This window comes from Aulostomus chinensis, chromosome 2 (genome assembly GCF_037954235.1).
Source record: "Aulostomus chinensis isolate RoL2024-O1b breed Wild chromosome 2, RoL_Achi_v1.0, whole genome shotgun sequence".
In the NCBI taxonomy this organism is placed as follows: domain Eukaryota; kingdom Metazoa; phylum Chordata; class Actinopteri; order Syngnathiformes; family Aulostomidae; genus Aulostomus; species Aulostomus chinensis.
Genome location: NC_141321.1, coordinates 5,412,814 through 5,425,215, shown reverse-complemented (window position 1 = coordinate 5,425,215; position 12,402 = coordinate 5,412,814).

The window sequence follows — 12,402 nt, the reverse complement described above, 5'->3', positions numbered from 1 at the left end:
CTGTACATGAAGCAGGTGCTTGTCCTGGTCCAGATATAAGAACCAGATAACCAGATGATATCAGCCGCTGTGAAGGAGCCTTTCACGCTCCTGACATCTGCCGCCTGCAGGATTACTGTTTGGTACATTGGGGAAATTAAATTTGTGAAATTATTTCCTGCTTATATTTTTGGGACACACACACGCGCGCGCGCACACCCACACACACACACCTCAGTGTGCTCTCTTTAGGATTTTTGATGGCTAGGAGTCATTAAGTATGAGGAATTTTCGGATGTGACCGTTTCTCTGGAGCCGGCTGGACACGGTGTGACTGTGGGCCGGCTCCAGGTGAGGGAGGAGGCTCCAGACGGTGGTTCACGTCGAACATCAGTCGTGCTGGAGGAGAAGGTTTCGCTACCAGAAGCTGATGGAAAGACAATTCTCAGCGAAATGTTTCTGTGAGCCAAACTGTGAGAGGTTCAAAGACAGCCGGCATCACCGCCTCGCAAACAAAGACAACCTGGGACAAATACTGCCGGGGTTAGAAATCTGAGCTTGTGTAGGAGCACAACAGTGCAGCTGCTGTTGGTTGTAATTGTAGCTGAGCTTCGAGTTGTCACATGATTTAAAAGTGGCTCAAGGGCTTATGGGAAATGCTGGTCTTTACAGGTAGCAACAAACAACTCTTCCATTGAGGCTAGCATTCACGCTAGGTGGATTAGTGATGTGTCGGCAGGCCCTGGGCCATCTCAGTGCTGCTTTCAGGGGCCCTCAAACACAAACTCCTGACTCGGTTCAACCACCAACATGTCGTCTCGCCAACCCTTGATCATGTTCGTTCATTGAAGGAGGGGTCGTGGCTGTTCATCCCTCCAGACGGAGACAATCAAAGAGGCCTAAAAGCAAGAGCGAGGGATTTGCTACCCAGCATGCACTGTGAGAACAAAACAAACCAATTCACAGCTTTGCTCAGTCAAATCTTTCTAAACCAACGTTGCTTGTGTGTAGCGTCGCCAAGGCCGGATGTGCGGATACGGATTTAAACAAAAATGCAGCATCTTAGTCAAAAAACTAGCAGATCAGAAAGTTGCATGATGTCGTACAGTGTGTTGCTGTTTGTATCGACGCAGCCGTCACCTTCCTCTTAAACTCTACCATCATGAGTTTCATGGGCGATAACCAGCAGTCACCCTTTTAGACGCTGGTCAGTCAGTCACTACAATCACCTCTGCGTGTCACGCTGGGGACGAAGGCCGCCAAGGATGGACTGAACATCTCGATTTATCACCCTAAACGTCACCTTTGAATTTCTGAAGCGTTTGTATGAATGAAAGAGCGATGACTCTCGTCTTCAGTGACCAACCGTCACTCAAAAAGGAACATTTATAGAATTTCTAGGATTTTTTTCTGTTACGTTAAAAAAAACCTCCCAACAAACCCAACTCTGACACAAAGTCATGCCTGTTTATTCATTTGTTTCCATTCTGCCTCTGACTCTTGACTTTCCGCTGACCTTTCAACATCAGCAGGTTTGTTGATTCACCTTTTTTGGGATAAATAAGAACTCTTTCCTTCTTTTTTTTTTAACCTCGTAACTCTGTGCCTTGCTGCTCATCCAGCTTCCTTATCCAAACATGGACTCCCAAAATCATGACAAACTTGAGAAAGAGTCTGGCACACAGCTGGACTGTGACTCTTCCACCTGATGTCTCTGTTCATGTGTGGGCTGATACAGAAGCCGTGCAGCTCTGAGCTCACGGAGACGTTCACCCTAACCCACAGGGCTTTGCTGCTCCTCTCGTCTCTCTGTAAAATACAAACTATTCCTTCACTGCTGTCTAATTTGCTTTCTAGTCTGATTTCTGCAGCTTCCTGTGCCCCACTGAACCCCCCCCCCACACACACACACACACACACACACACACACACACATACACATACACATCCTCGGACTTGTACCTTTGTGAGGACTTTCACTGATGTAATACATTCCCTAGCCCCTCCCCCTAACCCTAACCATCTCAACTGACTGCCTGACCCTAAACTTGACCCTAAACCTGACCAGAACCTGACCCTAACCTTGACCCTAAAACCAAGTCTTGACCTTCATACGGCCCTTCGAAGAAGTGAGGACCGGCTAAAATGTCCTCACTCTGTTGGTTAAATACGTATTAAATACGTATACACACACACACACACACACACACACACACACACGCACCCCTTCAGCTTCCCGGGTTGGGAGCCTCATCTGACTCCAGTCCTCACAGACGGGAGACAGTCACCCTCATCCTGATGCTGCTTTTTAACCCCACAAATCAGTGCAGCTCCCTTCAGCCACACTGAGATAAGAGGGACCTGGAATTGTATTAAGATGACCTCTGACCTTATAGGCTGATGAATATCAGGGATTACATGATAATCCACCAGCAGGAAGGAGGCAAACTAGACAGAGTATGCTGGAATGTAACCAGGCAGCAGGAGCACGCTGGGAAGAGGAGGCGGCTGTGATCGCAGGCATCCTCCCAGCGACGGGCAGCGCACACCGCCAAAGACACCGAACATCAGAGGGTCCAAATGAGCGCCAGCACAGACATGCATGGCTGCTCACCACATGAAAAGAAAAGAAGAAACGAAGAGAAACGCAGATGGGGGGGGGGGGCTGCTATTACTGTTGATGAAAGAAAAGAAAGACATGTTGTGTTCTATCGGGTTTAAACACGTAGACACACATGCGCCGCAAGATTGAGAACTAAAAGAACCCGACTCAAGACCGTTGCCAGTGTTCTGTGACAGGTCACTACAATCACCTCTGCCTGTGCTCCTAAACCCTGCTGTTTATTTAGGTGTCCAACATTTGGAAAAAGGCCAAATTGAAATATGCTGCTTTCATGACCTGCATCAAATCTGGACTCTCATTTTCAGCATAATGGTGGCATCATTGTGCATGTAAACACTGCAATGATGAGCTCATCATCCAGGCCCAGATGATGTTTGCATTTGGAATTGTTGAAATTAGCCTGTCTACATCCAGGACCCAAGGCTGCAGCGTGGATAAACCACCAGTGTCAGGGATAAATGATGGAATGGCTGTGCGTGACGTGAAAGAACCCCATGATCACTCCATTCTACAGCTAGCTTTAGCACTAGCTTTAGCACTAGCTTTAGCACTAGCTTTAGTCTTTTTGAGTGAAATAGTTTTTCCAAGCTGTTAAATCCACTGGTGAAGCTCATTTCTACAACTGAATGAAGACAACTTGATGGTAAGTGAGTTTACGGGGGGGGGGGGGGGGCTTACTGTAATGAAGATGGGTGACAGACTGAGGTGAGGAGGGAGCTCTGGACCCTGAACGCAGGAGAATACAAGCACGGGCTCCAGGAACACTCAGGGATTACTGCTGAGTGCACAGCGCCGAGGTGCCCCTGAGGAGATCCGGGACAGGGATGATGGAGCGCTCTGGCAGCAGAACCCAGACTGACGAGACGACTGTTGACTGGTGTTCAGCAGGTGAAGGGAACGACAGGCGGTAGGGGAGCCAGGAGGGAGACATGGGGGGGGGGGGGTGTCACAGAGCACAAATAAAGATGAGGATCACATACAGTTACAGCCATGCTTGACTCAAAAGTGGCTTTTACCTTTCAAGTGCTGATGGAGAACAGCAGCAAAACTGTCCAAAAAGGTTCTTTTACAAACGTTTTCAAGGCCATCGTCTGGTCTCACAGGTCTTCTTCATCCAGTTGTACGCTCAGGAATCCACAGATACTTTGATTTCAGATAAGAAACTGTAACTCTTCCACTTCAGTGCTTGTTTGTGGTAGCGCCACACCAGCAGGTTTGAAGATTGTCTGACGATGCCCTTGAGTTATGACACTGAAGTAAGTTTAGCTGTTGTTATCCTCCATTAGCATCAAACCACTCGGTTGCTATTGACTGCTGACGGATGCCTGTTTAAGTGAAAAGTTGTATCAGTGACATCACTCACCCTGTAACTGGCTACTTTTACTTCATGGACAGCAGTAATTCTGTACTTGTGTTTGCGTGACTGATGACAACAGATACACAGTCAACTACTAGATAAACAACAGTCTCATAGGCCAAATACAAGAGAATCTGAGAGGATGCAACTAGGAATTATTATATACAACTCTTAATATACCCTACTGTACTCTACACTTACGATATTATCTTACCATGATAAGTGTATCACAACCACTGCACCCGGCAGGAGTTACCTCTTCCACCTTAGGCAAGGCAGTTTTCTTTGTAGCCTGTTTTCACCTCCAGTTTGTCTCCAGGCTTCATGGCATCATAACAACATCCTCTGTCCTCAGAGCCTCACATCGACTGAGGAGAAACTCCATAGAAAACCTTGAACAGGGAAAAATCTGAGAAACCTCAGGGTGAGGAGGGGAGGAGGATCCCTCACCAGGAGGGACAGACGGACAGGAGATGTTGGTACAGACAAGAAAAGAGTTTATAACACAGAATGGAGGAAACATGGAAATGTTAATAACAGCTGAAGAAGGAAGCTTCTGGAAGGGGAGGCAGGGAGAGCAAGCCAGCTTGATGGGGGACTGGATGGTAGACTGGTTCATGGAAGGGGAGGCAGGGAGAGCAAGCCAGCTTGATGGGGGACTGGATGGTAGACTGGTTCATGGGAGGGGAGGCAGGGAGAGCAAGCCAGCTTGATGGGGGACTGGATGGTGGACTGGCTCATGGGAGGGGAGGCAGGGAGAGCAAGCCAGCTTGATGGGGGACTGGATGGTAGACTGGTTCATGGGAGGGGAGGCAGGGAGAGCAAGCCAGCTTGATGGGGGACTGGATGGTAGACTGGTTCATGGGAGGGGAGGCAGGGAGAGCAAGCCAGCTTGATGGGGGACTGGACGGTAGACTGGTTCGTGGAAGGGGAGGCAGGGAGAGCAAGCCAGCTTGATGGGGGACTGGATGGTAGACTGGTTCATGGGAGGGGAGGCAGGGAGAGCAAGCCAGCTTGATGGGGGACTGGATGGTAGACTGGTTCATGGGAGGGGAGGCAGGGAGAGCAAGCCAGCTTGATGGGGGACTGGACGGTAGACTGGTTCGTGGAAGGGGAGGCAGGGAGAGCAAGCCAGCTTGATGGGGGACTGGATGGTAGACTGGTTCATGGGAGGGGAGGCAGGGAGAGCAAGCCAGCTTGATGGGGGACTGGATGGTAGACTGGTTCGTGGAAGGGGAGGCAGGGAGAGCAAGCCAGCTTGATGGGGGACTGGATGGTAGACTGGTTCGTGGGAGGGGAGGCAGGGAGAGCAAGCCAGCTTGATGGGGGACTGGATGGTAGACTGGTTCGTGGGAGGGGAGGCAGGGAGAGCAAGCCAGCTTGATGGGGGACTGGATGGTAGACTGGTTCATGGGAGGGGAGGCAGGGAGAGCAAGCCAGCTTGATGGGGGACTGGACGGTAGACTGGTTCATGGGAGGGGAGGCAGGGAGAGCAAGCCAGCTTGATGGGGGACTGGATGGTAGACTGGTTCATGGAAGGGGAGGCAGGGAGAGCAAGCCAGCTTGATGGGGGACTGGATGGTCGACTGGTTCATGGGAGGGGAGGCAGGGAGAGCAAGCCAGCTTGATGGGGGACTGGATGGTAGACTGGTTCATGGAAGGGGAGGCAGGGAGAGCAAGCCAGCTTGATGGGGGACTGGATGGCAGACTGGTTCATGGGAGGGGAGGCAGGGAGAGCAAGCCAGCTTGATGGGGGACTGGATGGCAGACTGGTTCATGGGAGGGGAGGCAGGGAGAGCAAGCCAGCTTGATGGGGGACTGGATGGTAGACTGGTTCATGGGAGGGGAGGCAGGGAGAGCAAGCCAGCTTGATGGGGGACTGGATGGTAGACTGGTTCATGGAAGGGGAGGCAGGGAGAGCGAGCCAGCTTGATGGGGGACAGGATGGTAGACTGGTTCGTGGAAGGGGAGGCAGGGAGAGCAAGCCAGCTTGATGGGGGACTGGATGGTAGACTGGTTCATGGGAGGGGAGGCAGGGAGAGCGAGCCAGCTTGATGGTAGACTGGTTCATGGAGGGGGAGCGCAGGCCAGTGTAACAGTAGGGAATAGGGGGGGGGGTGATGCAGGCGGCGGTTGGAGCGCTGGTGGATCTGTGGAAACACAGAGAGACTGAGAGACACCAAGGCCAAACTACAAAGTGCAACAAGTAGTGGTGATGACAGGAGAGGAGAGGGGAGGGAGGGGGAGAGGAGGGAAGGGGGGAGAGGAGAGGAGAGGAGGGGAGGGCTCCATGTAACCTTAGTGGGGTGGTTAGCAGAATCGCTCCCTTCAGATGCTGCTTCAGACGTTGTGACTTTATAGGGTTTTCAAGCCCTTGCTTGAAAGTAAAACCAGCGTCCTGGCCCTCAGCCCTTTAGGTCTTCCCCAGTCAGCTCCTCCACATCCCTCAGAGCACTGTTAGCTTCCCACTTCCGCCCTGTCTTGACTGTCATTTCTTCCTGCCACACTGCCTGATCATCACTGTCCCACAACATCATGGCCAACCACACTTAACCATCTTGTACTCTTCCACGACTGATGTGATAGGAGGCTGCAGTTTGCTCCCCAAACTGTACAGGCCAGTCGAGCAGAGGCTTTTTGGGACAGACAGCCATCACCTCAGGAAGTTGTTAATTTTCCTCTCCAAAGCTTCCACAATTGTCAGGGGCACCTCATTCACCAGCGGAGGCCACACAAGCCTTGGTAGGATGCCGTGCTGATAGCCACATGCCTTGTTCTTACCTGGAAGTCCATTCTTCTCCAGAACTTTTAGCCAGACTTCTGCTTGGTTTAGCATCTCCATCACACTTACTTGGTCATTCAGCTCAGCTCTGTACCACCTTCTCAAGCTCTTCACAGGTTTCTCAGTAATGGTTGGTATGACATCGTCACTTATCTGAAACTGAAAGTGGTCTTGAACACACCTCTGATTTAGGACTAGGCTTCTGGATTTAATTGGTTTGAACTCTATTCTAACAGCTTTGGTGAGCTCTGTCATGACAGACCTGCAAGTCATCCAAAATCCATCAGCCCTCTGGGACTGACCTCGCTGGGATTGTTAGGTCATCCATAAAGGCCCTAACAGGGACCTGCTGGATGCCACCTGAGAGTACAGCTCCCATCCAGGCTTCCCCACTGACTTGACCAGGAGAGTCATTGCTGCTGCAAACAGACTCACAGAGATCGTACATTGGTCACTGAAGTCGCAAGATGTGAAGCGCATCTTGAAGTGCCTGAAATAGCTCTGGAGGAGCAGCTGCACCTTTTGTAGTACATGACAGGCTTTGAGTGTGTAGTTGACCAACTTGTGTGGCACTGCGCCATACGCGGTCGTCAGGAGGAGCCACAGGACGGCAAGATCCCCCGGTTGCTCTTTGTATTCTCGATGATCTAGGAAATGGTGCTGTTGTGCTCAATGCGACTGGTAGCTCCTGGCACTCTGCCTTTTTGTACAGAGGTGTCCATGTCCTTGTTGCTCATCAGGAACTGTGTCAACCTCCTCGCTAGGATCCTGAAGAAGACCCTCCCCTCCACATTCAGCAACGAGTGTGAAACTGTTTCAGAGTGGATCAGTCCTCGTCTCTGGGCAAGAAACACCCCTCAGCAATAAGCCAACTTTCTGGCAGGTTAGGGTTAGTGTTATCTACTCTACTCTACTCTACCCTACTCTACCCTACTCTACTCTACTCTACTCTACCCTACTCTACTCTACTCTACCCTACTCTACTCTACTCTACTCTACTCTACCCTACTCTACTCTACTCTACTCTACCCTACTCTACTCTACTCTACTCTACTCTACCCTACTCTACTCTACTCTACCCTACTCTACTCTACCCTAGTCTACTCTACTCTACTCTACTCTACTCTACTCTACTCTACCCTACTCTACCCTACTCTACTCTACCCTAGTCTACTCTACTCTACTCTACTCTACCCTACTCTACTCTACTCTACTCTACTCTACTCTACCCTACTCTACCCTACTCTACTCTACCCTAGTCTACTCTACTCTACTCTACTCTACCCTACTCTACTCTACTCTACTCACACTCTCTTGAGGGATTTATTCTGGAAGACCAGTTGAATGGGAAGTCAGACCAGTCACAGCGCCACCTGCCTGCAACAGGAAACTACGTGTTTTCCTGCACGTTGCTGTTCTCCTCCTCATGAGACGAGCAGATCACCTCACGCGTGATCAACTGACTTTAGAACTTGGTGGTGGGGTACAGTTTTGGTTTAACAACGTTACCATGGAGATTTGGCCATCTTTGATATTTCACCACAGGAGACTGTTGTAACTCACTTGTGAATAAAATCCTGCAATTTTCCTTAAAAGCAGGGCTGCAAAATAGACAGCAGGTGCAGCTGAGAGCAAAAGGCCTTTTAAGTTCTTACAAAATAAAGATAAAAGTTTCCCCCGGTGTGGTGAGAGAAGTGTGTAACCATGGAATCTTTATTTCCAGCAGTGGTACTTGCACCATCAATGACTTCCTGTTCCTCTTCACAAGGCAGCTTATTTACATCCTGAAATATTGTTCCCTCTTTGCAGGCTTTCATGGCAGCAGGCAGATGAAGACAACAGCCTGCCTTTCATTTCATTTTGTTTGGGAACCTTAAGCCTCTTTTGCAACTTAATTTCCTGATGGAGCTGGAGGTTAACATGGTTCAGTGGAATCTCTGACACAAGAAATTAAACCAAACTCCTGGGGAATTGCTCCACTCTCTCAATTTGTGGCAAATCACCAAGGGAGCCATGCAGCAGGGCAGCTGATAACTCACCCTTATTCAGCGCAATCAGTCCCCTCAACATCAGTTAATTAACTCCTGCTTCCAATCCCAGCCTTATCAGGTCTGCAGTCGTTCACAGGCCGTCCTTGCTTTTACCGGCTGTTCAACTGCGTGTCAATAATACAGAACGTCGAGCTTTACTTGGTTAAGCACTCGGGCTGCTTTTGGCTGTCTCCTATTTCTCATAATGGAATGAAGAGAGGGAGGATGGAGGAGGAGGAAACCCTCCAACAGGAATCAGATTATATGGGCCAGGTGTCGTTTACAAGATCGACGTGCTGCCCTCTCGGTCGCCGGACTCAGTTTACAAGCTGCTCATCAGATCCTGGAGAGATATTGTCTCTGCACGCTGTCTCTACTGTGAGCCAAGCTCAAGGGTCGGTGTTGTAAAGGGTCAGATTAGTAAATTATTCTGATGTCATGAAGAAGACACGCCGTTGCCCTGGGATCTGCTGGTCTTGACGTGTAGATTTAGCATGTTTACATCTTATATCTTTGACAAGTATCAGGTACGGAAAGTTTTAGAAGTAACATCCTGCTGCCGGCAGTGTGGTTCGTGAAAACATGTAACAGCTCCGCTTCATTCCTACTGATGTTGATGTGTCTTATTTTTCAGATTCAGATTTGTTTGTCTTGTTCGAGTGACGATCGTAAAAGCAGGAACACGTTGCTACGTCTGCCAAAGCGATTATATTTTCTGTGCTGGATTACGCAGACTTGCTGGCTGATTCAACAAAACAGTGTTGAGTGGTAAGAGCATCAGTTGTGTCACTCCTCTTTAACACGGTCAAACAGGACATTTTCATACAGACTCGTCAGGCTGACGTCACACAGAGCGGGAAAAGGTCATTCACGCAATGTCCTTCGGTTCCAGGTGAACTGGGAAGTCAGAATATCTGAACGCCCAGTTGGAAAGTTGAACTGGAACTTCAGGAAACCTGACTAACAGAATTCAAAATGGCTGCTCTGTTCATCCATAGTGTTTTTACACATGGGACTCACCCTGTATCCTTGTCTCATTCAGTAGACTCTCATCTGTTCCCATCACCATGGCAACCCCTAACAGCAGTTAAAGCCTCCAACCTGACACAGATCAGCTGACTAGACTGTGGCTTCTATGAGAACAAACACTGTTTGTTGGTTGGTTGGTTGGTTGGTTGGTTGACCAGCTGCTGCTCTCGTTTACAACCCAGCAAACTCAAACACGGACGTGTCAACAACGTGCATGTTCATTCTCACCAGCAAATGTGAGTTAACGTGAGACGTTCACATCTCATGAGCTACCCCACAGACCTCGGTGGAGGTCTCTGCCCTTTACACTGAACCGTTTTAATCACAAGTAAGTGAATTACTCTCTGACGGCGTGCAAAGACCAGCAGGAACACACGGAAATCGGAGGTTCACGCCGTCGGATGATGAGAGTTCAGGCTCACATGGTTGTTTGTGTTTCTGGTATTTTGGCAGCAAGAGCAAGTACAAGTCGACAGGGATGGTCAACAACCCTCAGAGCTGCAAACAAACAGGCCCAACAACATACCAGATACCGTGTGTGTGTGTGTGAGAGAGAGAGAGAGAGAGAGAGAGAGAGAGAGAGAGAGGCTCATATTTTCCCTCTTTATTCTGATCATTTATCAAAGCGCAGTGTTTCTGTCCTCTGGCTCTTCATGCATGTGCATCACTTTCAGACTCCTCCTGCTCTCAACCCTCACGACTGAAAGGCTCCTATTTATCAAACTGTTACTGTTGCAGCCTAGAGGAATTTTATTTTCTCATCAATTATAATTTGAGGTAACTTAAAAAATGACCCTTTGCCTGTAGCAGTTGATTATTGCCAGCTGGAGGGGGTCAGGCCGTGGTCCTCGCACACGCCACAACCCCCTGGCGAAACCTCTCAGGTGAAAACATTCATGTGACGTGTGAGGACGACGTGACGGAGGGAGCATGTGGTGGTCAGGTGGATTTGCTTGGACTCTGTTCACTCTGAGTCCGCTCCATCCTGTACTCTCCATCAGAAATGTTGAATTGTCGGACAGTTGAGCTCTCGCCTCCTCCCACATCTTTCCCACATCACATTTGGGGGTGTCTGACAATTTCTGCCTCCTCAGTGTTCACACCTTCTTCATCAGTAATTTACCAGCAACGTGGGAGTGAGAAGAAAACCAACATTTGGTCTTTTGAAGTTCTCCAGCAGATCCGGCCATCTGGCAAGCAGCTCTGAGGAAGCATATGCCTCCAGGGTTTGACACGTCCTGCTTGAACGTAGCGGACGTCCAGCAAAGCAGCAGCGTGAGAACAAAGAGTCCATGAAGCCTGAGCCGGCGAGATCGCACTAAACAGCTGATCAACAATGCGCTATTCTTTCTTAAGTCATTTCACACGTTAGTGGAGAGAGAGAGAATGCAAACGAGGAGATGTGTGAGGAGATTTTACCTTTAATGTGCAGTAAAACAAAAAAATACTGACACGAGCAAAACTGTTTCTCACCGCGATCAGGAAGATCCATCCAAACTGTCCCAGAGGTTTGAGAGCGAGGCTGAGGGGCTCCTCGCTACTGGCCAAGAACTGCGGAGGCTGACGAGGGCCATAAGTGCACCGATTCATCTTTGTGGCGTTATGTTGTGATGACATCATCCTGTATATACGGCAAGGGCTCTGCGCAACAGCAGGAAAAATGTAAACTTCATCCCAAACTTTAACCAACCCACAGTGCAGCATCTTATGATTATAATTTCACATTCAGCAGTGACACCGTATTCTTTGTTTCTATTTCTCTTTCTTTCGTGTTTGTCTCTTTGTCAACAAATACCAAAGACAGGCTGCATCAGATAAGTCTACAATACGAGAGCAACACAGTCGCAGCGACGAAAACTGCTACAGTTTAAGACGCGACTAAGAACTCAATCAAAATCCGCTGAAAGACGAAACAAGACTGCAACAGGCTGATTAGTTTCATCCTCGTGCTGTGTTGACTTGAACCAAATCAACACAGCACGAGGATGAACGGCGACGTTGGGAGCGAAGAGCATTTGACAAAGATCAAATTAAACAACAGCTGCTTACTGCAGCCCTCCTGCACGCCAGGTTCTCCGCTGTTCTCCAGGACCGCTCGTGCTGTTTGTGTCAACAGGCTGAGGAGCCGGGAAATTGGGGTCGTGATGATGAGCATCTCTTCACAACGGATGTCTACGGAGACTTAATGGTGTTACTTTAAAATGCATGACAAGAGAAATGTTCTTACAAGTGGGCTGCTATTTATACACCATCCCAAGAGGTCACGCTGTCAGGGCAGGACTGAGCTCTAAATGAGGAGAAGATTAAACGTGGCGCATTGACTTCCTCCCCACGCGCCCAATCAGAGCCAGATGAGGGTGAAGCTGCAACTATTGATGAGCAGGCTGACACGGCTGACGGGCAGGAATCCAGCGACTCTGCCTCGCTTCCCTTGAATCCTGTTAAAGGACAGAAGCTGCGTGTTCACCCAGGAGTCTCCTGACTTGGGAGGAGGAGGGAGTTGGACAGAACAGAAATTACTTGATCGAACGAAATTAAGAAGAGCTGCTAATTGGAAGACGCAAGGAAAAGGTCAGGTGAGCGGAACAGAGGGAGGAGAGGA